This window comes from Heloderma suspectum, chromosome 1 (assembly GCF_057233095.1).
Source record: "Heloderma suspectum isolate Gila_16-S chromosome 1, 16-S_ref, whole genome shotgun sequence".
Taxonomy (NCBI): Eukaryota; Metazoa; Chordata; class Lepidosauria; order Squamata; family Helodermatidae; genus Heloderma; species Heloderma suspectum.
In genome coordinates this window covers 5,803,839-5,831,326 of record NC_139458.1, presented here as the reverse complement: position 1 = coordinate 5,831,326, position 27,488 = coordinate 5,803,839, and the positions used below count along the sequence as shown (strand labels likewise).

Genomic DNA, 27,488 nt, shown 5'->3' with positions numbered 1-27,488 from the left:
CTGCAAGTATGCTGGGCTTAAATAAAGGGGCAGAGTCTGTCTGAAATAAAAAGCTTGGCGTGAGGCGCCCCATCATTTCGCCATTTCCCCTAACAGTCGCCGTTTCCCCTAACTATGCCAAAATTTAGCTTTTGGGTTTGTGTTTGCTTCAGTGGACATGACATAGACCAAGGAGTTCCAAGAGGAATAATGAGTGGAGCTCTGGTTCCTTCTGTGTCAGAACAGAAGCTGTTTTTCTCTCATAAATAATGTTCATGAATGAACATTGTTGTTGTTGTTCAGTCGTTCAGTCGTGTCCGACTCTTCGTGACCCCGTGGACCATAGCGTGCCAGGCCTTCCTGTCCTGCGCTCTCTCCCAGAGTGTGCTCAAGTTCATATTCATAGAATAGAATCATAGAATAGTAGGAAGGGGCCTACAAGGCCATCGAGTCCAACCCCTTGCTCAATGCAGCAATATGAATCGTCAATGCAACGATTCATTGCATCGGTGATGCTATCTAGCCATCTCATCCTCTGCCGTCCCCTTCTCCTTTTGCCTTCAGTCTTTCCCAGCATCAGGATCTTTTCCAGGGAGTTTTCTCTTCGCATTAGGTGGCCAAAATATTTGAGCTTCAGCTTCAGTATCTGTCCTTCCAATGAGCACTCAGGGTTGATTTCCTTTAGGATGGACTGATTTGACCTCCTTGCAGTCCAGGGGACTCGTAAGAGTCTTCTCCAGCACCACAGGTCAAAAGCATCGATTCTTCGGCGCTCAGCCTTCCTTATAGTCCAGCTCTCACAGCCATACGTTGCCACAGGGAAAACCATAGCTTTGATTAGATGGACCTTTGTCGGCAAGGTGATGTCTCTGCTTCTGACTATGCTGTCTAGGTTTGCCATAGCTTTCCTCCCAAGGAGCAAGCGTCTTTTAATTTCAGGGCTACAGTCACCGTCTGCGGTGATCTTGGAGCCCAAGAAAGTAAAATCCGTCACTGCTTCCATTAGCCCGCTGCAAATACATGAATAATACTTCCTGCACTTGTGGAGTTTTGGATCCACTAGGTGGCGCTCTTCTCCAACATTTCCTCCGGAGTTGCCAGCCTTGCTCCACTCCCGGCAGGGCAGTGCCCAGTGGCTTGCTGTTTTTCCATTTCATTTTACGTTGCTGACCGGTGGTGGCTGAGTCATAATGTAATCTGCAACTCAACAGGCTCTGGAATGAGTGCAGGGTCCGGTGCCGTGCCTTGTGAGAAGTGTGCTATCTTCAGAATGGCTGATTGGTGTCACAGATAGATGGGTTTCCACTGGAGATCTTTTCTAATACCAAGCACTCCCTACCCCACGGAAAATGGGAACATGCCTTCTGCTAAGAGAACTAGGCTACCTACAAATTGCACCGATGCGTTCCATGATTCACAAACACCACACAAATGTGGAAACGGATCATGGGTGTCTCAGATGCTTTTTTTTTTTTTTAAAGCAAATTGCCAGCCTTTGAGGAGGCAGAGATGTGCGCAGTGCATGGTAAAAGCTCAAGTCTTGTATGAATGATTTCCCCTCCCGTTGCCACCAGCAAATAACCGTAGCTCCTTATGGGTTGTAACAGATATGGATGAACACCAGGATGTATTCTCTCCTGGTGGCAAATGTGAGGAAGGCTTCATGCATGCCTGCTTTCTTTCTTTCTTTCTTTCTTTCTTTCTTTCTTTCTTTCTTTCTTTTTATCACACTTGTGTCCTGCCTGCAGCAAGTCTTGAACTCAGGACCTGAGGGAGGTGAGTGAGAGAGACCCAGACTGTATGCCACCACCAGTTTATGGCTCACAGAGGAACTGCAGGGAGGCCAGAGCCACACGAGCAAGGAAACCTGTGAACTGCAATAGGCCAGAACAGGGCATGTGATGACCCCAGTCCCTGAAAACACTCTTCTGTTGAGGCTTGCTTGCTGGTTCTGAGCAACCAAGAGGCCCTGCTTTGGCTGGCTATGGACCACCTTTGCCCTTTCCTCGAAGCCAAGTCTGACACGTTCACTGGCTCATCCCATTTTATCCTCACAGCAACCAGGTAAGATGGGGTAGGTTGAGAAATGGCAACTTGGTCTTCGGAGTAGCAATGGACGGACTGTGTAAAATCCACTCCGACTGTGTTTCGCAGATTGTCAGGTGCCTTTAGTTCTGTCGCCCATCCACAGATGGATATGAATATTTTTTTTTGCCATGTGGAACAATACACAAGTATTTACGTAAGTATTTATGTAATTTACCTTAGTACATAACATTTAGCATATTGTCACCCATTCCATTCAACATTTCCTCATGAGAAACTTAGGTATTTTCCTACAAATACATATGTGTATTTTGGGAAAGTAAAAAAATCACCTGAAAGTCAAAGGACTCTGAGTGGCGGGGGGGGGGGGGGCACTCCGCAGTGGATTCTGCAAGTCAGATTCTTCTAAATCCAAGCTCATTTTGGTCCATCTCGAATTTCTCTAGCATCCCTCTTTCAGAGAGCCACCCTGCCTGAAAAGCCTGGCTCCGAGAAGGTCCACCGTCTATTCTCTTTGAGAAATCATGGAGGACGGGGGAAGTGCCAGATGACTGGAGGAGGGTTAATGTTGTCCCCATCTTCAAAAAGGGTAAAAGGGAGGAACCTGGGAACTACAGACCAGTCAGTCTGACATCAATCCCTGGGAAAATTCTGGAGCAGATTATGAAGCAATCCATCTGGAAGCACCTTGACAACAATGCCGTGATTACTCGAAGCCAACATGGATTTGTCAAAAACAAGTCCTGCCAGTCGAATCTGATCTCATTTTTTGATCAAGTCACCTCCCTTGTTGACTGTGGGAATGCTGTAGACATCATATACCTCGACTTCAGCAAAGCTTTCGACAAAGTGCCCCATGATATCCTGATGAGCAAACTAGCTCAAAGTGGGCTGGATGAAACAACGATCCGGTGGAGCCACAGTTGGCTACAGAATCGGACTCAAAGAGTGCTTATCGATGGGACCTTCTCAAGCTGGCGAGAGGTAACGAGTGGGGTACCGCAGGGCTCGGTCCTGGGCCCAGTGCTCGTCTACATTTTTATTAATGACTTGGAGGAGGAGGTGCAGGGAATGCTGATCAAATTTGCAGATGACACCAAATTGGGCGGGGTAGCTAATACTTTGGAAGACAGAAACAAAATTCAGAGTGATCTGGATAGACTGGAGTGCTGGGCAGAAAACAACAGAATGACATTTAATAGGGATAAATGCCAAGTTCTGCATCTAGGAGAAAGAAACCAAATGCACAGTTACAAGATGGGGGATACGTGGCTCAACAATACTACAAGCGAGAAGGATCTTGGAATTGTTGTCGATCTCAAGCTGAAGATGAGCCAACAATGTGATGTGGCTGCAAAAAAGGCCAATGCTCTTTTGGGCTGCATTAAGAGAAGCATCGCTTCCAAATCCCGGGAAGTACTAGCTCCCCTCTACTCAGCACTGGTCAGGCCTCATCTGGAGTACTGTGTCCAATTCTGGGCACCACACTTTAAGAAAGATGCAGACAAACTGGAGAGGGTTCCGAGGAGGGCAACGAAGATGGTCAGGGGACTGGAAACAAAGCCCTATGAGGAGAGACTGAAAGAACTGGGCATGTTTATCCTTGAGAAGAGAAGGCTGAGGGGAGATATGATAGCGCTCATCAAGTCCTTGAAAGGTTTTCACAGAGAGGAAGGCCAGGATCTCTTCCCAATCATACCAGAGCACCTGACACGGAAGAATGGGCTCAAGTGATAGGAAGCCAGATTGCGGTTAAACATCAGGAAAAACGTCCTGACTGTTAGAGCAATAAGGCAATGGAACCAATTACCTGGGGAGGTGGTGGGCTCTCCCACACTGGAGGCCTTCAAGACGAGGCTGGACAGCCATCTGTCAGGGATGTTCTGACTTGGATTCCTGCATAGAACAGAGCTTGGGCTTGATGGTCTTATAGGCCCCTTCCAACCCTACTATTCTATGACTCTATGACTCTTCTGCAAAGCCAGATGCCAACTAGAGAGCTGTCCCAGGAGCTTGCCTGTGCTGTGGGCCATCTCTCCTTTGGAACAGTCACCCGTCCTCCGTTAGTTCTGGTAAAGAGGACGGGGTGGCAGTTCTGGAGGAGAGGTCCAGCGCAGGAGATCTCCCGGGATGCCTCTCCAGCCAGGCAACGCCAGGCTCTGAGGAAGGGCCTCCTGAGAGGCAGGCATTTGACTGTGGACGGCTCTCTGAGGAGCTACACCGGCTGCTTTTGCCACTGCCATGGCTGTCCAGAGAGCCCACCTGCCCTCTGGCTCGCTCTGAGGGGTGTGTGAGAGTGAGCCAGAGGACGGGCGGCTCCTCCAAGACCCTGCCAAAGGCTCTCTGGCTGCAGCGTTTGCTGCCGCCGGCAAGCTGGGCTGGTGGGGCTCTCTGGAGAGCCGCTAGTGCCGCCAGCTTGCCCCTGCAGTGCGGCCGCGGGGAGCCCTCCTGGGCGTGGGGGAGCGCACAGCGTCCTACTCCTCCTGGTCTGCCGCTGGAGGTGGGGGATGCACCCTGCCTGCCTCGTGGGAGGGCCAGCCCTCCTCCAAAGGGCGCATTCTTCCTCGGGGACCATATTCCACAGGCAAGATCCAGTACAGCTGAGCCTCTGTGCGTTTTCTTGTACCCGTTGGACCCATGCCATGAGCACAAGAGGAAGCTGGCGCTTCCCCAAGCAACCCTGGAAATGGGCCAAAATGCTCGTTCCTGGAACACAGCAGGCCAACGGAGCTCACTTGTTTCTGCGAGCTCCACTGACCTGCCCTGTTCTGGAAACAAGAGTTTGGGCTTATTTCAGGTTGTTTTAGGAACTGCTAGCTTCGGAGATGACAGTATTCCAGCTGAGCTATTTAAAATCCTAAAAGATGATGCTGTTAAAGTGCTGCATTCAATATGCCAACAAATCTGGAACACTCAACAGTGGCCACAAGACTGGAAAAGGTCAGTTTACATTCCAATTCCAAAGAAGGGCAACGCCAAAGAGTGTTCGAACTACCGCACCATTGCGCTCATTTCACATGCCAGCAAGGTGATGCTCAAAATCCTACAAGCTAGGCTTCAGCAGTATGCGAACCGAGAACTACCGGAAGTACAAGCTGGGTTTAGAAGAGGCAGAGGAACTAGAGATCAAATCGCCAACATTCGCTGCATCATGGAGAAAGCAAGAGAATTCCAGAAAAACGTCTATTTCTGCTTCATTGACTATGCGAAAGCCTTTGATTGTGTGGATCACAACAAACTGTGGCAAATTCTTAAAGTGATGGGAGTACCAGACCACCTTACCTGTCTCCTGAGAAACCTGTACGAGGGTCAAGAAGCAACAGTAAGAACCAGACATGGAACAACCGATTGGTTCAAAATTGGGAAAGGAGTACGACAAGGCTGCATATTGTCACCCTGCTTATTTAACTTATATGCAGAGTACATCATGAGAAATGCCGGGTTGGATGAATCAGAGGTCGGAATTAAGATTGCCGGGAGAATTATCAACAACCTTCGATATGCAGACGATACCACCCTAATGGCAGAAAGCGAAGAGGATCTCAAGAGCCTCTTGTTGAGGGTGAAAGAGGAGAGTGCAAAAGCTGGCTTGAAACTCAACATTAAAAAAATGAAGATCATGGCATCTGGCCCCATCACTTCCTGGCATATAGAAGGGGAAGAAATGGAAGCAGTGACAGATTTTACTTTCTTGGGCTCCAAGATCACCGCAGACGGTGACTGTAGCCATGAAATTAAAAGACGCTTGCTCCTGGGGAGGAAAGCTATGGCCAACCTAGACAGCATAGTAAGAAGCAGAGACATCACCTTGCCGACAAAGGTCCGTCTAATCAAAGCTATGGTTTTCCCAGTAGTAATGTATGGCTGTGAGAGCTGGACTATAAGGAAGGCTGAGCGCCGAAGAATTGATGCTTTCGAACTGTGGTGCTGGAGAAGACTCTTACGAGTGCCCTGGACTGCAAGGAGGTCAAATCAGTCCATCCTAAAGGAAATCAACCCTGAGTGCTCATTGGAAGGACAGATAATGAAGCTGAAGCTCCAATATTTTGGCCACCTAATGCGAAGAGAAAACTCCCTGGAAAAGACCCTGATGCTGGGAAAGACTGAAGGCAAAAGGAGAAGGGGACGGCAGAGGATGAGATGGCTAGATAGCATCACGGATGCAATGAATATGGACTTGAGCACGCTCCGGGAGAGAGCGCAGGACAGGAAGGCCTGGCGTGCTATGGTCCATGGGGTCACGAAGAGTCGGACACGACTGAACGACTGAACAACAACAACAACAACAACAAGCTTCCCCTGGGTGTACAGCCCCGTACATGCAGAATCACAGAACTACATTGTTTTTAATGTAGAAATTTATTGTTTTAACTGTTCTGTTGTTGTACATTGCCCAGAGTGGCTGGGTGACCAGCCTGATGGGCGATTAATAAATAAATAAATAAATAAATAAATAAATAAATAGGGTCCCCCCCCCACCAATTCATAGTGGAGGATTTGGGAATAGAGGGTCAGTTTCCCAAGCAAAGGCCCACGTTTGGTGTCTCAAAAACCCTGCATCCTGTTGCGTCCAAGAATAGGCCTTTGGGGGACAGTGGCTGAGAAGGATATTCTGGCCGCCTGGAAGAATTCGAGAAGGTTGGTAACCCTAGAGCGACTAGCTTCAGATCCAATTTCCGTTCCTTGTCTTTTCAGCAAGAACCACTTTTCAGTCTAAACCCTACTGCTGGAACAGCACAGGGAGCTACATTTCCAATTTCATACCTCATTTCACCTGGATTCCTTTTTTCAGGGCAACTTTCTCCTCTTTGGTTACGTACGTGTAAACCCAGTTATCTCTATCAAATTCTGCTTGTGTTACAACCCAGGGGAGGCACGTGGATTCGCAACATGATTTTTCGGAGTGCATATTCCACTTTTGATGAATTAGAGTGTTGCAGAGGAACCCAAAAGGCTGTGGAGTCCAGCACAGGGTTGCCAGAGTCTCCCGTTAAGAAAGACACAACTGGAGATTCTGAGTTCCCCCTTCTTTCTAGTCCTCCCTCCCAGGCAGATCAGTGCCAGGGCAGCCTTGTTCCTAGGAGTGATCATAGAATCATAGAATCATGACCTTTAGGTGGGAGGGAAGAGGAGGAGAACCCCCCACCACACACAGAGAGATGATCACTGCCGAGGCAGCCGTGGTGACTATTCATTGTCATCCAGCGTTTTAGTTTTTTACTGTTTGTAATCCACTCACAGAACATTCGTTATTGGGCAGATTAGAAATGGCCTAAATAAATAATATTATGACACTGATGTGTCAGGCCAGCCACCCCCAACCTGATGCCTACCAGATGTTTTGGATTTCACTTCCCATCAGCCCCAGCTAGCATGTCTGATGGTCAGGAATGCTGGGAGTTGTAGTCCAAAACAACTGGAGGGCACCAGGTCAGGGAAGGTTGTGCTAGGCAATGCGAGAGGTAGGATCTGCCTTGCTTTGTATCCGTCCAGCTTTTCTCTGCCAAGCCTGGTGCTGAAAAACAGAACAGCCTGGAAAAACACCAGCCAGTTGCTCTCCTGTTGCTCCCTTATGCCTGCAGGGCTCTCCAGCAAGAGTTGTCTGGCAGCGGCAGCTATGTGCAGGATCTAGATCGCAATGCCAAGATCAGGCTTTGCCAGACCTGGGGGAGCTCCTGGCGGAGGCAGGCGTGGCTCCAGCAAGGTTCATCACTGATCCTTTCTGTCTCCAAGCGTGGGTGCTGGCGCCCTGAGACCTCCTGCACAGATCAGAGGGGCAGTCTTAGGATCTCAAGGGTTACCAATCCTGGTTTAGCTCTGGACCATCTAAAGAGCATCGGTGCAATTAAAGGCCTGTTAAATCCTATGCCTGTTTAGACAGAAAAAAGTACTACAACTGCCCCATGCTGGCTGGGGCGTGCTGCAAGTTGTAGGATCTTTTTCTCTCTAAACAGTCATAGGGTTGTGCCCTAAAACACCCAAAAGGAACTCAGGAAGCTGCTGCCTGGGCACGCTTTGGCTGACATCCTCTCCCTTCACTAAGTGGCCTCTGCATCCCACACTCATGGTCAATGCCCTTGAAGGCCTCTGCCTGAGGGGGAGGAGCCATGTGTGTATCAAAAGCTTGCCTATTTGCTGCACTCATGCAGGAAATCTGATGGCCATCAACAGGTTAGGAAAGAGGCTGGAAAGGTCACTGAGCTGCACCTGTGTGGTCTGCATATGTGCGCACACACAGTTCGAGTTCTGCACCCCGAAGTCAGAATTCTCTGTTTCCAGAATATTTTATTTTATCTAAAATTATTTGGAGGCCATCTTAAAGTGTAGAACCCTTACGGGTAGGATGGATTTAAAAAAAACCTGGCACGTGCTTTGTCTATTTGGAATATTTCTGTTCTCTGCATCTGTGCAATGACATTGCACTGCCCTTAATAGTGTGTGTTCATCTGTCAACTTTCCTATGCTCTGAGAGGCAGCTGGCGCACTCGCCCAGTTGGGGACCTGGTGGAAGGGTAGGTAACCATATGCCCCCTGTGTCTGAGGTAGGGTTTGCTGCACGCACACATCGGAACACATGCCAAGGGTTCTACATCCGTACATCTGTGGGGGCAGGTCCTGTGACCCTTCCCTTGCTAGTGCAGGAACCACCATGCCGTCCCGAGGAGGGTCTGGAAGCGGCTTCTTAAGAGCAAAAACGGTGACATTTTATGCTTCTGTCTATTCACAGAAAAAAGACATCTCCACCCCACCCCTGTCCCCTCTTTCATTGAAATGAAGCAGCCACATTTTTCAGACTCCCATCTGAATTAGAAATGTGTGCTTCCTCTTTTCTGTGCTTCATTAACTCTGTTTCCCACATTCTCATGCTGCGTTAACCATATCCTAGGGTTGTCAACCAGTTAACATATCCTTAGTGAATTCATCATCTGCTGTTTTGCCAATTAAATAGCCGATTATTCTATTTGCATATGACCAAAATGTCAGTGCATGTAGGCTAAACTAGATGGGATATTGAAGCTCCGTTTTCTTTCTCAAAAAGCACCTCTGCGTGGTGGTGGTGGTGGTGGTGGTGGGATTTGGATTACAGCCATGGCATGGGAAGGCAGGGTTTTTCTGAGCTCTTTGCCCCTGCGGTGATTCAATGACAAACTGCTTATCCCAAAACCCTATTACCCATGGAGGGACACACGTGTGCTCTACCACTGAGCTGCAACCTGCCCCCTTAAGTATTACATAAAGGTAAAGGTAAAGGTGTCCCCAACCAGTCATGTCCGACTCTAGGGTGCGGTGCTCATCCCCGTTTCTAAGCCGATGAGCCAGCGCTGTCCGAGGACGCTTCCGTGGCCATGTGGCCGGCATGACTGAACACTGAGGTGCACGGAACGCTGTTACCTTTTCCCGCGGAGGCGGTACCTATTTATCTACTTGCAATTTCTTGCTTTCGAACTGCTAGGTTGGCAGGAGCTGGGACTGAAGACAGGAGCTCACTCCGTCACGCGGCACTCGGGTCCCGAACTGCTGACCTGCCGACCTTCCGGTCTGCAGTTCAGCGTCTTAACCACTAAGCCACCGCGGCCCCTAAGTATTACCTAAGGCGCTTGTAAACATGTTTCATACCCTATTGCAGCCTTCCCCAACCTGGTGCCTTGCAGATAAGAAAATAAGAATATTCAGAGCAGCCCTAAGACTGGATCAGACCCAGGGTCCATCTAGTCCAGCTTTCTGTTCACACAGTGGACAACCAGCTGCCCACAGAAAACCCACAAGCAGGACAGGTGTGCCACACCACCTTCCCACCCATGTTCCCCAGCAACTGGTGTACATAGGCTCGCTGCCTCTGATACTGGAGGTAGCATAGAGCCATCAGGACTAGTAGCCACTGATAGCCTTTTCCTCCAGGAACTTGTCTGACTCCCTTTTAAAGCCATCCAAATTGGTGGCCATTGCTATGTCTTGTGGGAGCAAATTCCACAGTTTATGCGCTGTGTGAGGAATTCCTTCCTTTGATCTGTTCTGAATCTCCCACCAATCGGCTTCATAGGAGGACCCCACTGAGTTTTGGCATTTTGAGAGAGGGAGAAAAATGTGCCCCTCTCCACATTCTCCACACCATGCATAATCTTGTAGACCTCTATCATGTGTCCCCTCACCCTCTTTTTTTCCAAGCTAAACAATCCCAGCTGTTGTAACCTTCCCTCCTAGGGGAGATGCTCCAGCCCCTTGAACATTGCAGTTGCCCTTTTCTTCACTTTTTCCAACTCTACAATATCTTTTTTTAGGTGTGGTGTACAGAACTGTACACAGTATTCCAAGTGTGGCCGCACCATAGATTTGTATAAGGGCAGTATGATATTGGCTGTTTTATTCTCAATTCCTTTTCTAATTATACCTAACATGGAGTTTGCCTTTTTTTTTTACAGCGCCTGCACACTGGGTTGACCTTTCATCGAGCTGTCCACCGCAACCCCAAGATCATTTTCCTGGTGGTCACTGGTAGCTCGGATCCCATCCGCTCATACTTAAATTGGGATTTTTTGCCCCAACGTGCATCACTTTATACTTGCTTACACTGAACCACATTCACCTGACTGGGAATGGTGGGAGTTGTAGTCCAGTGCAACTGCAGGTGTCAGGTTATTGCCTGCCCTGTGGCAATAACACACCAGAACCCCCAAAGTCTCAGAAAACAAATAAGCTTTTTTTCAATGCAGGGCTTCACTGACTAAAAATTAGCTGTACATATTAAAACCAACTGCACTGTTAATCAACTTAATGTCAGTTGATTAATCTACCAACTAAACAGATTCATAGACTCAGCATTTTAAAAAGACAGCCTTGGTTTGTGACAGCTAAGACTGCCTTTCTTAAAATGTTGAGCCTCTGGATCAGTGTAGCTGGTAGGAAGATTTTTCTTTTCTCCTCCTTTGAATGGCAGAAAAGTTTCATTCATTAAATTCTACAAGTCCAAGTTCTTCTCCATGGATACAGGAGAAATATATCACTTTATATATCCACATGGATATGGGAAATATATCACTTTCGTGCCACAAGCCTCATTTTAAATTTAAAGAAATGAGCCATGAACTATTGAAAATAATATTTTTAGTGATAGTAGTGAGAAGCTGTGACAGATAGCTGCCAAGATGTATGTGCACCCCCCCCCCCCGCATCACCTCCGAGGTGCCTGAAATTACCTTGCTGGTTATAAATATTTGGATGGACAACCTGTTGAAAAAAAGAGAATTAGAAGGAACAGATAGTGGGCATGATCCCCCTGGGACGTTTTCTATACAGGCTCCAATGAAATGAATGGGATCTGTGCTGCCATTTATGCTTCCTATAACAAAGGGTTCAAAGCAAAGAGTTTAGCTTATGCCAGAATAAACATGTTAGTCTTTAAGGTGCCACAAGATTCTTTGTAGTTTTGTTGCGACAGATGAACACGGACGCCACTCTTCTGGAATTTATTTCAATGGGGTTTCCATAGAAGGATTTCCGAGGGAGGAATCTGCACTATAGAAATTACCATGTTTTCTCCTTGTGTGTAATTGACTGCTCAGCAAGAGGAAGAATTTTTCATTCCTTGAGAAGCAGGAAACATGAAAGGTGGCTTGCCGTTTGCAAGGTGTAAAAACAAACAAAGAAAAATACATGAAATAAGATTTTGTATTTTCAGCACAAAGACAGAAATGGTTTTTTTCGGTCCAGACTGAAATGCATGGCATGTGCACCTTTGAGAACATTTGTGTTGATATAAGAACAAGAGTGTCCCTAAGCATATGCAGACTGTCGCAAGCAACCAATGCAATCATCATACCTCACGGATTAGGAGGCAGGGTTCATATGTAGCTACTCTGCCTACTTGATCATTTAAACAGTGCATCTTTTAAATTATTTTTTTATTAATTATTTATGACATTTCTATACTGCCCCATCGCCAAAGCTCTCTGGGCAGTTTACAGAAGTTAAAACATTAAAATACAATATACAAAGTTTAAAAACCATTTACATAAAAGCATACAGGCAGTATATACAAACAACACATAACTAAAACAACTTTGAACTATTTTTTTTTTTAAAGAAATCCAAAACTAAAACAACACAGCTTAAAAACAGTATGCAAAAGTCAGCAAAAGGAACAAGGGTTCTCAAAAGGGGAGGCCTGCCGGAATAATAGAGTCTTTAATGCCTGCTTACAAACCTTCGAAGAGGTCAGCAGGTGCATTTCAACCAGCAGGTAGTTCCACAACTGAGGGGCGGCAAAGGAGAAGGCCCTCTTGCGTGTGGCTGCCAGTCTCACATTAGGCAGCCGCAGCAGAGATCCCTCAGAGGACCTGAGGTGGTGGACCGGGACATAGGGGAGGAGGCGCTCCCTGAGGTACTTTGGACCTCGACCATGAAAGGCAAGAACCAGCACTTTATATTTTGCTCGGAAACAAATTGGCAGCCAGTGAAAAGATGTTAAAACCAGTGTAATATGGTCTCTACGGGATGTCCCAGGGACCAACTTGGCTGTCATATTTTGTACCAGTTGAAGTGTCCGAACTAAATATACAGGCAGCCCCAAGTACAGCGCATTGCAGAAATCGAGCCTAGCGGTTACTAGTGCGTGCACCACCATTGCCAGGTCCGCTTGTTCCAGGACTGGGCATAGCTGGCGTATCGGCCGAAGCTGATAATGGGCACTTCTCACCATTGTCTCCACCTGGGGTGCCAGGAGCAGGGTTGGGCCAAGAAGCACCCCCAAGCTACGAACGTGCTCCTTGCTCCTTAAGGGCAGTGCACCCCCATCCAGACCTGGTTGACATACCCCTGAATTAGGACCCTTCACAATGAGCACCTCGGTCTTGCCTGGATTCAGCTTCAGCTTGTTCTCCCTCATCCAGCCCATTACCGACTTCAGTCAGTCCTTCAGAGGAGTCACACCTTCCTTGGATTGTAGCAGCCATATCGGGGTCAGACTAAGTAGCCTCATGCAGTCTCATGCTTCATGTTCTTGCTGAGCTCTTTCTCCCTTGAATATATTGTTGTAAGCTGACGAGACACAGGAATTCCTTATCTTGTCAAAGGTCATACAATTGTATATCTTGTTCTCTGCTGTTCTCTTCTGTTCTCTCCTTATCATGGCTACCCTATAACCCAGTTCTTGTATTATAAACAATGGTGCTAGGAGGAAAAATGTTGAGGATTGCAACCCCATGCGGGAGGGAGAGGAGGAGCCATTTCATATATGTCACAATGTCTATAAAACCAATGTGCTAATGTAAATCGGGGCTTCTGGCTCTTTGGAAACGATTCCAGCCTTAAGCCCGCGCGTTAAATAAAGAATCTCTTTTTCCTTCACTCCGTGGTCTCTCTGACTCTGGGTTCTGCAACATAAATGGTGCCGTGACTCGGATGTGGCAGGCTCTGAGCCAGACAGGTGGCAGTTGCCTGCTCTTGATCGCCGCACCAGGAGGACGAGCTCGGCGCATGCCTCCCTTTCTTGGCGCCACCGACCTTTTTGTCGAGTGAATGGGAGAAAGCCTGCACCGGGATCGCCCAAACGGCAGCGAGCGGCAAGAGAACCTTGAGAAGCGGAGGAAGGAACTTGAGCCCTGCCTGTATCGCAGCTGCAATTGAGTTGAAACCCACATTGGAAGCCTTCAGGAGAAAGGCAAGTATATGGGAAAAAGAGGGCCCCGCCTTTAGGGAGAAAGGCCACTGGGCAGAAAAAAAGAGGGCCCCGCCTTATGAAGAAGGTCAGTGTTGGTGGTATACGTATACAAAAGAACCTACTCCTTGCGGGTAGAAGGGGGGCCTGATCACACCCCCGAGTGGGCGCCAGTACCCAGCACGCCAGTACTCAGTAGGAAGCTGAGGAAGCTGGGGAAGCCGTTTTCCGCTCTGGTAAAAAGTGGGAAAAGTGGGTGGCAGGGACATATGGATGTAGTGGAGAGATTGATGATTGTGTGAGTGGCTACTGCGGTTTCTGACGCATACCGTTGACCGTCCGGGTGCCCAGGCCAGTAGCAAAGTGCGTGGTGTGAAAAATCCTCTTGTGTCGGCCAGTGAGACCCCTTACTCACTGACCAATTCCCATTCCCTAATTGTGTCTGTCTTCAATTTAGGAGGGAGGCTATGGGTGGTGGGGGAAGCAAACCTTGCACCCCCTTGAGATGTATGTCAAACAAAGAAGGAAAAAGGTTTTTTTTAAAAAGATTCAGAATAGAAAGAGAAAACAGCAAAAAGCTCAAGGTCGAGCTGAGAGGAAAAAAAACAAGATCTGAGGCTGTTAATTAGAAAAATGTTGCAGGACAGTCTGGCTTTTAACAAAGCGTGGGAGCATGAGAGTGTAAGGCCGAAGAAGTAGCTGTTAGCCTAGCGCGCCGAGAGAGGGGGGGCAGGAAAATTGCCCACAACGTTCTGAGTTGTGCAACATCATCACCTCGCCTAATTGAGATAAAATCCCTAAGAAATGGAAACTGAAAATGAAGACTCAGAAGATGAAGGCAAAATAGAAAATAAAGGTGAAGAATCAGCCCCCAGAGCACAGGCTAGACCCCTCTTCGAGTGAAAAGTGTGCCATAAGACTGTCCCAAAGCAGAATGAAGCGGAAAGACCATGTTGAAGATCTCTGTCAAGGTAACCGTGTTTAGCTTTGAACTGTGTTAGAATTGCATAGAGCCTGTAGCTACTGACCATCAGCTATATGATTTCTGAAGAGCGTAACCATTAAGCTTTTGCCGTGGGATTCCCTGCAATGAAGAAATCTCACTGATTTGAGTGTCCAGTGTTACACTGCCTAAGTGTGTGTGCTAAAGAGACCGAGAAACCAGACAGCATGTTCCTGGCCAAGCCAAAATCATGCTACTGCCATGCTCCTGAAAGCTGCAATAAACTGTGTAAGCTGAAAGACCCAACCTGATTGAGAAGAAGATATTGGAGCAACTGTCTTGAAAAACAATGAGATCTGTGTAGCTGGCTGGCTGACGCTGTCAGTGATGTTACAACTTTAAATTAAGACTGTTTTCCTGTTTGAGACCCCAGCGAAGAAAGCTGACCCGAGTTATTTGTTGCCCGTGCCAAAGCAAAGATTTGGCTGCCCTGTACCTCATCCTGTCCTGTTTTAAGCTTGGGATTTACAAATACAAACAAACTGAGAAGCTTGCCTTTGAAGTCCTGCAAATCACCCCACCGCCTCCACGAAGATTAATGGCTGCCTGAAAAATGCAAGTATAAGGCGATGCCCATCACCCCCCAGCGTCCTGAGTTTCGGCACTCAGTGTTTCAGTGCTTTCGTGTACCAGGTTAGAAAAGAAAAAAAAAAAGAGTAAGTTTTTAAAATGTCTGTGAGAGAACCTGACAGAAGTAAAATAAAATTTACAGAGGAGTTGCCCAAGTTAAAGCATCATGGCTAGAGAGCTGAGCTGTGCCACTCTGTTTAAACAGAAGCCTTGCTAAAAAGTTAAAGGCCCTTGTCTGTCAGAAGGGGTGTAGGGCCACACTTTCCCTTTTTAAACTCATGCAAAAGTAGAGAGCCTTTGCTGGAAACATCGCATCTTCATTGCCCAGAGCCTTCTCTGTTTGCCTCCATCATCATCTGGGCTTTTTAGAGACACTCTGCACATGAACTAAAATTTTAAATTGTCAAAGACTTGCCATGGACAGTGCTATGAAGCTTTTGATAAACTTGAACTCTCATCGCTGTGGACCGTGTGTCTATGTTTGTAGTCAGCTCAGTGTACAGCAGGCTGAGTTTGATCTATAACTTTTAGATTTCCTTCTGCCAGAACTCATGCAGCATAGAGTTGCCGATGCAAAAATGGTGACCTAGAACTCTGCGTGTGTGGGTATGCCCGTCCCTTGATTTTAATGAGCCCTGAGCTTTCAGCCAGAAGAGCAGTATAATTGCTGGATCTGCTCCATCATGCCTTACCATGCAAGAAGTGTTTTCCATTCATTGTGTTAAATTGCAGAAAAAGTTTGTTGTGTATATTTTATGATTTCTTAAATATCATAAAATATATGTGATATTTGCAGATTAGTGTTAGTTGCAACTCCAAATGATACTAAGTGTGGTTCCCGATGGATAACAAGGAGAAAAGACAAAAGCAAGTAGAAAAAAAGGAATAGAGAAAGTAAAAGACAGATAGAGAAGAGAGAAAAAGAAAAGGCAAAAGGCAAAGAAAAAACATTTGTAAAAAAGAAGCGTGGCCATAGTTGCCCCCAGGGTAAATTAAAAGCAGCTGATTGTGCCTGGAGCTTATTACCTGGGGTAAAGTAGCCACAATAATGTAATAGTTCTTTAAGATAAAGAAAATCTAACTAGAAGGAGAAGAAGAGCCTATCCCAAATGTGTGTCATTGGGACTAGTGTAAGGCAGAAAGGTTTAAGTAAGTGAGTTTAACTTGAAAAAGACAAATAAAGAGACAAGGCTGGTGCATGGAGCAGAAAGTTTTATATAAAAAGTTTGAAACATGATCTGCAATACAGGCAGATCAGCAAAGAAAAAGAAAGCAAAAGAAAGAGAAAAAATTTGTCTTCCCATACTAATAAATAAAAAGTGTTATCAAGCACTTTGGGAAGCGAAGTTGTTTACAGGAAGCTGTGCCTGAGAACCAAACACTTCTAGCCTATGCTGAAAATGCTTGCTAGTGTTGTGCTGCCTCATGGGTAACATGTATAGTATAAAAACCCATTTAGTGCAATAGCTCGTGGTTCAGAGAAGCTGTCTGATCCAAAAATTAAGTACGCCTGTGTGCTGTAAGTTACCCAATAAAGTCTCCTTGTAAATAAATCTCCCCCTCGCTGGAATCCCAAAACACAAGTGGGGCTAGAGCGCCTCACCCAGTATCAAACCCTGCTGTTAAAAGCCATGAAAGCAGGTATAAAGAAGTCAATTAATATGACCAAAGTGTCTAAAGTGCTGCAAGGTGCCACCGAGGCCCCAGAGCGTACTTGGAGCATCTTTCAAATGCCTATCGCCAGTACACCCCCCTCGACCCAGAGGCCCAAGAAGACGTAAACGAAAAAAGAAAAGAAGAAGACCCGGCAGAGGCAGAAGATTCTTAAAAAAAAAGAACCAGTGTGCCCAGTGTGGACAAGATAGACATTAGTGGCATGAATGCCCAAATAAAATAAATCAAATACACAAAGGAGAAAAACAAAGGGGCCAGAATGGGCGAAGAGGGAGACAGCTTGAGAAGGGCCGTGACATTGACTGTGAGGGGCAGTGACATTGACTTCATGATTGACACTGGAGTGGCATCAAGAGCAAGCAAACGTTAGCCTTAAACAAGAAGTCCAAACACTGAGCAAAGTTCTTCAAGCCCAGCGCCGCTTTGTCTTAAAAAAATAAGCCATTCCCATCACAGAAGCTCATCCTTTCCAACCAAGAGTTAAAGTATGAGTTAAAGAGGAAAAAATAACCCTTTGACTCCCAGATGGAAAGAACTCAGAACTGTCATACTTTCCACCCCCGCAGCTATGAAAGCAGCTAGAGTTAAACCCTGGATACATTGGACACGAGTCAAGAGAGCGAGAGGGGGAAAGTAGACCATAAACAGAAATCCTGAAAATCCTTTAAAAATCATTCTGAAAAAGCAGTAAGAAGACTCAGGCTAGACCTTACTGTGGACACACCGGGAAACTGTCCCCCTGCGTACGGTCAGACCTGCAACTGGAGAATTGAAGAAGGGGACTAGACCCTACTGCAGCTTGCCAGGTGAATAGCTGCCCAGCGTACGGTCAGATCCCAAAGAAGATCAAACATGCGTGTTGTAGTGTTAGTAGTGTTGCATTGTGTCTCCTTAATAAGGTGCAAAAAGGGGGGCCAGCCCCTGAAAGAGAAAGTTTGTCCCAGGGATTTGCTGATAATTACTGGCTTCACCTGGCTAACATCACGAGAGTAAAACATTTTTGTTTGCCAAGAGGTATACCTGCAAACAGGCTTATTAGCTCTTGCCTAATACCTGTCTGTAGACATCCTGGGAAAATTCAAAAAGATACCATGTTAAGAGTTTATGGTGTAAGTTTAACTTATTCCCAAAATGCTAATTGGGGCGTAGTTGCAAAGATCCTACCCCCTACAGAGTTCACTCTACGCACCCCCATCATTGCTGAAACAAATGCTACGTGTGCACGAATGCTTAATTGTCAAAAATTTTTCCAGAAAATACAAAGCTATCCCTGGCCCCCTTCCACTGTAATAAAATTCAAAACATATCTTTTAATGATGCCCACATACTTTTGCCTCATGGATAGTTTTAGACATGTAATTCCCGCACTTGGTCATTCATTCCTGCCAACTTGTCTGATAACCACCCATGTTGCCTCAGCCGCCAATTGAACTGGTGCCAATTCTTCCCCTGTAGCCTGAGAAAATCCGTCAACGGCAGCCTCGAGCACTCCAACTAACTAAAAATTGTAATAGTCATGTGCAGTTATATTCTGACTCAGAAAAATTGGCCTTAACAATGTCACTAGTTGGGGTTCCAGGTTTAGCCGTGGCTAATGGTCTAAAGAACAACTGGTTAGCTTGCAGCTTAGCCAAAAGCATAAATGCCACCTCACAAGCATTGTCATTGTTAAATAAAGAGTTGCGTGATCTAAGAGGTGCAGTTCTAGAAAATAGAGCTGGTATAGATTACCTCTTCCTTCTTCATCATTTAAGTTGTGAGACACACCAAAAGCTCTGTTGTTTTAACTTAACTGATAATGGCAATGCTGTAGATGAACAGATCAACAAGCTGCACAATATAGTAGCTAACAAAACAATAAGACAAAACAATTAGCTCAATTAGTTAACCCCTTAGCTTCCAGATCTTAGCTAGCTTAAAAGCATTGTTCATCCTAATTCTACCAGTATTGTTCATAAAAGTTCTGTTATGTCTCTGCGTTCCTTGTCTTATGAGCTGTTTAACCAATCTGTTTTATGTCTCAGCTAGTAAAACTGCTGCCCTCTACGCTCTAATAGCCCAACAAAAGGCTAAGTAATATGTATGTCACAAAAAGCTTTGTATAGTTATCAGAAATGCTATAATTGTAATGAAATTATGCATTTAAGGGGGGAATGTAGCAGCCATATCGGGGTCAGACTAAGTAGCCTCATGCAGTCTCATGCTTCATGTTCTTGCTGAGCTCTTTCTCCCTTGAATATATTGTTGTAAGCTGACGAGACACAGGAATTCCTTATCTTGTCAAAGGTCATACAATTGTATATCTTGTTCTCTGCTGTTCTCTTCTGTTCTCTCCTTATCATGGCTACCCTATAACCCAGTTCTTGTATTATAAACAATGGTGCTAGGAGGAAAAATGTTGAGGATTGCAACCCCATGCGGGAGGGAGAGGAGGAGCCATTTCATATATGTCACAATGTCTATAAAACCAATGTGCTAATGTAAATCGGGGCTTCTGGCTCTTTGGAAACGATTCCAGCCTTAAGCCCGCGCGTTAAATAAAGAATCTCTTTTTCCTTCACTCCGTGGTCTCTCTGACTCTGGGTTCTGCAACAGGATAAGGATGTTAAGGAGAAATAGATTTAGGTGTCGCCAGCATACTGGTAACACTCAGCCCCAAACCTCCTGATGATCTCTCCCAGCCGTTTCACGTAGATAGTGAACAACACTGGGGATAGAATGGTGGTGGATCCAGGTATCAGCTGTGCTCTGTTCACAGGTTCAGGTGAACAGGTGGTGGACAGGAGTGGGAGACAAGGGACATGATCCTCCCTCCATGTCCCTGTGTCCTATGATGATGATCCATCTTCTGCTTGTAGAGCAGCTTGTCGGTAGAAAGCACAGTCACAAATAAATTGCAACAGTAACTTTATAAAACACCTTCTATTTGTGGTGTTTATAAATATTATAGTTTACTTATTTATATCCTGCCTTTCCTCCAAGTCACTCAAAGTGGCACACAGGGTTCTCTCCCCTCCCCCATTTTAGCCTTTACAACAACCCTGTGAGGTAGGTTAGGCTGAGACTTGGTGATTTCAACATGGGATTCCCCAGTCTAGCCCAGGCTCCCCCAGCCTGGTACCCTCCAGGTGTGCTGGAGTGCAACTCCCATCATTCTCTGGCTGAGAATGATGGGTGTTCCAGATTCAGTGGAGGCTGGTGACTCTGATGTCAGTTGGGTAATGAATCCGTTCCTGTTTTCAGTCAGAACCAGTGACAACCCTAAAGGAGTTTTGCACCTTGGTTAGCTACACACCTTGGAGAGCTCCTTTAGAGTTCTGACTGGTTCTGACGGAAACCCGGGGTGGATTCACTGCCCCATTGACATCAGAGCCACCAGCCTCCACTGGTTGCAGCCCTCACAAGTGGAGGCCCCAGGTTGGGGGGAGCCTGCTCTAACCACTACACCACACTGGCTCTTTGCAGTGAGAGGATTTGCCATCAAATGAAGGGCCGAAGAAATAAATCATGTCTGTGTTCACAGCCTGGACCACTGAAGCAACATATGCAGGAATCCCCTGCGAGGTGCCGTGCTCCTTGTGGCTTGCTGGCGTTCCCGAAGCCGGGTGGATGATGCTGGAGTTCAGAAGTTCTGGCAAAGTCACAGAAGCCCCAGGAGATGCCCTCGCCCAGGGCTGAAACCTGGGAGGAGTGGCAAGGGGGTGCTGAGAGAGGTGCCTCCCCTCTAGAGAGGGACTCCACGTTTGCCTTGCTGTTCGCTGGACCTGTTGACCAACAGCCAAGGCGGATGGATTTAAAGAACTCCATCCTGCCGAGTCACCTGGGGGAAGCTAACGCAGAGGAACCATGTGGCTGTGGTGGGGGCCCCACCATTAATCTAGCATAACTTTCCACTCCCCCCCGGCCCCCGTAAGCCTGACTGGAAAGCATGGGGAAATTCCCCCTCCCTCAGTGTGCCACAGTGGCTGAAGGGGATGGTGTGTGGTTAATGAGTCCACTTAATACCTTTTACTTAAGCGGTTCACTAATTCACTGGCCCTGGGGTGAGCCCCCCAGAGCCACTCCACCCCTCATGGAGCACTGGAGTGGGCCCACCCTGCTTTCCTCCCTCAGGGTGTGTGAACTGGGGCCCTTGCAGAAGACCTCGGGCGGCCAGTTGCAAGCCTGAGACGTCAGAAACCTCCCAAGCGTGCTGATTTCCGAGACCACTCAGGAAACCTGGAGCAGTTGCAACATGCGCGCCGTCCATTATTCAGCTCTCCCCAATTTAGCATGTCAGTTGCACTCGCGGTGGGAATAAACTCCGACACTCTGGAGAAGGAGGTTGGCTTAATTTGAAGACGGAAATGAGGACAAAGAGCCAAATGGAGCCTGAAGTTACTGGGTGTATGTTTGGGGAATTTCTTGCAACAGGCCAGGCAGCTGAGATTTCAGTCTTTCTCCGTAGACAGATGGGATTCAGTGCACAGGAACTGCCTTGCATGGTCAGGCCAAAGGCCCGCCACAGCTGTCTCCAGCAGGGCTAACCAGGTAACCCCGGGAAGCTCTTATGTATTTATTTCCTTTTAAACTGCCCAATAATCCAAGATCTGCGGGTGTTGTTGTTGTTCAGTCGTTCAGTCGTGTCCGACTCTTCGTGACCCCATGGACCATAGCACGCCAGGCCTTCCTGTCCTCCGCTCTCTCCCAGAGTGGTGTACAATACATTAAAACATAATGCAGACTGTAAAACAAGCAAACAAGCCCCCAAATAAAAACAGCCCAGAATAAAAGCAAGATAAAACTACCAGCAAAGTACAAAATAATCTCAACGCATGAAACCCAATTAAAACCAGCTACAGAATAAAAAACTAAAAGGACTAAAACAGTTCTTAAAATGCCTGGGAGAATCATAGAACAGTATGGTTGGAAGGGGCCTATGAGACCATCGAGTCCATAAAATGGTATTTTTATTCTCCCAGGAACCTGGCACCAGAAAGACCATAACAGGGTGCCCGCACTGAAAAGGCCCTCTCACTTGGGGCTTCATCACACAAGGCTGCTTATTTTGCAATTTACCAGGGTTTCTGTCTCTGCATTCTAAGTGAGATAAAGATCAGCTTCTTCTTCCTCCCCTGGCCAGCACCGTGCTCGCTGTGAGCCTCTCCTGGCCCAGCCAAGAAAACTCTCCTCCTTGCCCAGGTCAACATGTTGGAGGAGGGTGGGGGTGGGGGGAGCAATTGTGATTTTCCTGCTTTTCTCAATGGCTTCTTCTTCCCAGGCTGTGGTTATAGCGGAACCACACATTTATGCACAGCAGTTAAAATGGATTTGCATTTAAACAGTGGATTATGTCAGGTATTTTTTTTTAGTGGGATAAAGATCAAATACAGCGGGATGTGCCCTGGAGGTTGGAGGCATCATGTAAATGACCAGCAAACTTCCGTGAGTGACCGATCACGAGCGCACTGTCAATGCCTCATGTTAGGACAGCCTTGTAGTCACCTGCCTCGCCTCATTTGGCAAGGACACCTGGAAGAGGGCCTCAGACGATGTTCAGGTAGGTAAACATGGTAGGAAATGTTCCTTCAGGCCCTGGGCTGATGGCTGTCCCCGAGGGTGGCCAGGTGTTCTACTTTGCAGAGGATAGTCCTCTGTTTGAAGGCATCCTCTGTTTGAAGGGCTATCCGGTTCAAGTCCAGTTTATCGATTAAGCATCGTAAGAAGGGAGTTGAAGGCTGCTCGTCAGCTCTTCGCATTTGGACAGCAGACTGAGCATCAAGCACGCAGCTAGGGATGGGTGAGAATTTCATTTTGTGGGGATTTTTTGAAAAGAATTTGCCATAACCTAAGGGGGAGGAAAAAAACCCATACTAAACCAGTGCAATGAGTACTAATCATGGAACGCTGACTGAGAGCTACATTACATCCTATGTTGAAGTTTTATTTACTGTAGTATAAGCGTGTGGGCCCCCATCTAGACTGGGGCCACTTCACACAGCCATCACAGTGGCTTCACAGTGGGGATTAAACTTTCCCATTCATCTGCTTTTTTTCCCTTTAAATTTGCCCCCACCCCCTCATGTAGGGGCTAAAGAAAGCAGGGGAGCTCTCAGTTGCTGCCAAGATATAGCTGCTAGATACAGATTTAAAATATTACGGCCCTTCCTTGGCCTGGAGAGCCAAGGCAATCTCCAGATGTGAGGGGGGGGCTCAGCAAATGCCCTCTGGGGGACCCTCTCCTACACTGAGGGGCCCATGGCTGTGGGCTTACCTGGAGGCAGGTGGCTACAAGCCGCCATTTTAAATTTCCCACAATACTGCTGACATCGAGGAGCTCCAGGCATTGTGGGAAATAAACATTTAACTTCCCACAATGCTCTGGGGGCGATGTTCTGTTGGCTTCACTATGGAAAAGGGCTGGTGGGCCCTGCAAGGTAGCGGGTGCTGCTGCTCAGCTGAGCTGCCTTGCTTTTCTCACTGATCTGGGGTGTGTGTGTCTGTGTGTGTGGTGGTGGTGGTGGTGGTGGTGGTGGTACTCTATCTGTGTGCTCCACAGTTGCCTTAAGAGCTTGAGCAGATATATCTATTGTGTTGTTAGTTTCGCATCTGGCTTATTAATTGTGTGTCGGCTTAATTGTATGATCTCATAATTTTTATATCTGGCAAATTAATTGTAGCTGTACAGTGCTCTGTTCCCGTTTAGGCTTTGTCAATTCTTCAGTTTATAGCTCAGCTAGCTAACATTTGTTGTTGTTGTTATTTTACATGGGGAGCCACTCCAAAGCAGAGGGTGTGGGGAGCTGCAGGCATCGGCCATAGGGCCTTTTACCATATTTGAAATTGCTTGTCTGTCTCATCCTAAAAGCTTAGCATAAGTAACAACGAATTACACGCAAGCGCACACTCATGCACATGCATTAGAAGTCAATATAAGTTCAGTTGAAAGTTGAAATACAAAATACGCAGACACAGCCTTCTGCTAGAACCACCCTAGCCTTTCAAAGCCTGCTTGGCATTGCACTCCTCTGTGGGTTTACTCAGAAGTAAGTCTCATTGCATTCAATGGGGCTTGCTCTCTAGTAAATCGTTTTAGGATTATCCAAGTCTGCAGTCCTGTACCCACTTTCCTGGGGGGAAGCCCCATCGAACTGATGCCCCCCTGTGTCGCTCAGGGTCCCGTGGGTGTATCTCAACCTCACATTATGGCAGGGGTGCAGAACATCAGGCCTGGGGTCCCAATCCAGCCCTCATGGGGTTCCCCAGATGGCCACCCCCCCACCCCCTTCCTGCTGCTCATTTGGTGGCTTCCGGGCTTTGGTGCACTCCACGCCCATCCCCCCCTTCTCAAAGGCTGAAACGCCTCTCTTAAGGCTCAGTTACCGGCTGCAAAAGCTTTAAGTGAAAATACACTGGCATCTTGATTCCACCCCTTTTGCCTTCAGCTCTGCCCACCACTAGATGCAGCCCCCGAGAGCTTCTCCAGAATGAAATCCGGCCCTTGGCTTCTGTACCCCTGCATTATGAGGAACCTTTATAATAGGGGTGGGCAATTTGTGGCCCTCAGTCTAATCTCATGTGGGTGGCAAGGAAGGAAAGAGTGGGGGTCGCGGGAAGGGGCTGGCAGAGAGAGAGAGAGAGAGAGAGTGGCATAGAGGGAAAAAGGGTGCCCCACCCACTTTTGACTCTGCCGGCCACCACAAGCAGGCTGCCCTCCACAGATTATCCCCCCTCGAGGGCATGTGGGCTCAGCAGAGGAATGATTCCCCGCGGCTGCTTTGTAACAGCACGCCGCCACCAAACATTGAAACGGAACCCCCAGATTCTCCATTTAATTTTAGCAGTCTCCCTCTCCCTCTTTCCTGGCACCCGGCTTCGCCTCCAGGTGGAAAATTCATCCTGGCTACTGTTCCTCGCAAAGCAGAGCCGTCACGCAGTTGCCGCCACAGCCCCAGCGTGACAGATGTCGTCGCGGTTGCAGCCCTTCAGTCACCTTCGGGGAGTTGGCTCAGCCACGGAGCGGGCCCTCTTTGGAGGACTTGTTGAGCTGTTCCGTCAACGCTTCTGCGTCGCACCAGAAAAACAGCTCCTTACAGCCGTCCTGGTACTTCATTATGGTTCCATTTTGTAGCTCACGGCAAGGGGAAAGAAGGCCGATTCTTCCTCCTCGTTAGAGGGAAAGGCAGCCAGCACGGAGCCCTGTTTATCAGCACTGGCAGTTCCGTGGGCGGCATGTAAACTTGTGTGTACAGGAGACAAATCAAGCCAGTGGGAACAATTGGGCCTCCCTTGCAGAAATCCCTGTGTGTGGCGGCACACTCCAGCTGGCAGGAAGATACATATATATCTATAGCACAAACCACATCCTCTGCAAGCCAAACACAACAGCATCTTTGGAGCAGAAAGAATAACAATTCTGGCCTCTCCAGAGGGGAGCCCCTGGCAGGAATGGGAAGACGTAGGACAGGTGTCGCTAAGGGTCTCCTGGGATGGTGAATGTTGCAAAAGTGTCTCTGCCTGGGGAACAACCCCCCTGGAAATAGGGGAGGGTCTGTAGCTCAGTGACAGAGCCCAGGCCTTGTACACAAAAGGTCCCAGGTTGTCAGAGTTCCCCTTATGACCTGGGCCCCCTGAGCAACTCCTTAAGGATCTTTTGCCTCCGTAAGAGTCCCATCTTCCTTTTACCTTCCCATTCCAATAACATGGGTTTTAGGCTGTAGGTGTGGGGTGACTGACACACCAGGCACTTGGCATTTAACCACAACGGTTTACTGGTAAATTTAAAGCACACCATCACAACTATAGGTATTTCTGCGATAGAGCTGAGTGATACAAAAGGCCTTAAAATAAAATAAAAGTTGCAAAATGCAAGTTCCTTTACCTTAGCTGTACTTAGATTCCTCTAGGCAGCTTCTTCCTGCTCCCTTTTCAGGCTCTGGTCTCCTGGCTCTGCTCTTACTGGCTCTCTCACTCTCTTTTTATACCCTCCTCCCTCAAAACTGAAATTACTCTTTCAAACCTAGGGATGGACAAAAGTCCCTTACCTGTTCTTGAAGCTTGCTTCGCGGTGGGGGGGAGGCGCTTCGGTTCTCCCCCCAACGTTCAGGCGAGGGGGGGGAGGCGCCCCGCCTCGCCCAGCTGAAATTCAGGCCGGGGGGGAGGCACCCCATCCCTCGCCGGCGAAATTCAGGCTGGGTAGAAGTGCCCCGTCTACCCAGCCGCGAAAAAAAACGTAAAAAAAAAAAAACAACGCCCCCGTGATAGGCTATGTAACGATTAACGTAGCCTATCACGGCTATATTTCCAAAGTCAGCCGTGATAGGCTACGTTAATCGTCACGTAGCCTATCACGGGTGACTTTGAAAAAAAAAAAAAAAGCGCGTACGCAAATGGCGGCCCCCATAGGGCGCCGCCATTTAGTTCCTTATTTGGTCCCTGTAGTCTACGTAAAGATTTACGTAGACTACGGCGAAAATAAGGGCAACGCTATTTTCCCCCCCGAAGTCACCCGTGATAGGCTACGTAATGATTAACGTAGCCTATCACGGCTGACTTTGGAGATCTAGCCGTGATAGGCTACGTAAATCGTTACGTAGCCTATCACGGGGGCGTTTTTTTAAAAATTTCCTTGTAATGGCAGCGGCGGCAGCTGGTCAAAAGACCGGCTGCCGCCCCCACCCCTGACGAAGACCCACCAAACCGCCGCTGGGACCCGCCGCCGGGAGGGACATTCGTCAAAGGTAAGTCCCATCCCGGGGGTGGGTGGGGGGGTGGCGGAGAATTTCACCGCCGATTTCGGGGGGCCGAATGCGTTGGCACTCGGCCCCCCAAAGTTTCGGGGAGAAATTCTCCCCCATCCCTATTAGGGATGTACGAAACTCACTTACCTTTTCGCGGAATTTTTCGCGGTGGGGGGGGAGGCGCTCTGTCCCTCCCCCCGGAATCCTCGAGGGCGGGGGAGGCGATCTGGTCCTCTCCCCCGGAATCCTGCCTGGCTGGCTGTGCTCTGCGGCGGCTCCACGGAGCAGCTGGCCAGGGCCGTCCGCAGCTGGATTTCCGGCCGTGGATGGGCTGCTGCGGACGCAAATGGCGGCCGTCGTAGCGGCCGCCATTTGCATTCAGCCAGGCTGCCGTGATAGGCTGCGTAAGTATTTATGCAGCCTATCACGGCACCCCCCAAAAAAACAAAAAAAAAGGCATATGCAAATGGCGGCGGCTACGGCGGCCGCCATTTGTGTTCCCTATTTTTCGCTGTTTTAGCCTACGTAAATATTTACATAGGCTATTACGGCGAAAAAAAGGGGAATGCAAATAGCATAGTGGGCGGCTCTGGTGGCTGGTCTCCTGGCCGGCCGTGGTCGGGCTGCTGTGGCCGCCATTGGCATCCTTGCAGCTGTGATAGGCTACGTAAGTATTTACGTAGCCTATCACGGCTAACCCCCCCCAAAACCAGCGTACGCAAATGGCGGCGGCTACGGCGGCCGCCATTTGCGTTCCCTATTTTTCGCCGTTCTAGCCTACATAAATTTTTACGTAGGCTAGAACGGCGAAAAAAAAGGAATGCAAATAGTGCCCACTACGCTG

General features: G+C 47.9%; 1 long non-coding RNA gene across 5 annotated transcripts in view; it reads left to right on the top strand.

Annotated features, from left to right (window-relative positions):
- The first annotated feature begins 12,969 nt into the window (after positions 1–12,969).
- The window catches only part of LOC146356821 (uncharacterized), a 102,194-nt gene continuing 87,675 nt past the window's right edge, over positions 12,970–27,488 (top strand). For 3 of the 5 annotated variants that reach the window (XR_014787680.1, XR_014787682.1, XR_014787684.1), the window contains exon 1: positions 12,970–25,008. This is a non-coding gene — a long non-coding RNA (uncharacterized LOC146356821). The remainder of the gene's footprint in view (positions 25,009–27,488) is intronic. The other 2 variants (XR_014787686.1, XR_014787687.1) reach the window with 2 other exon arrangements.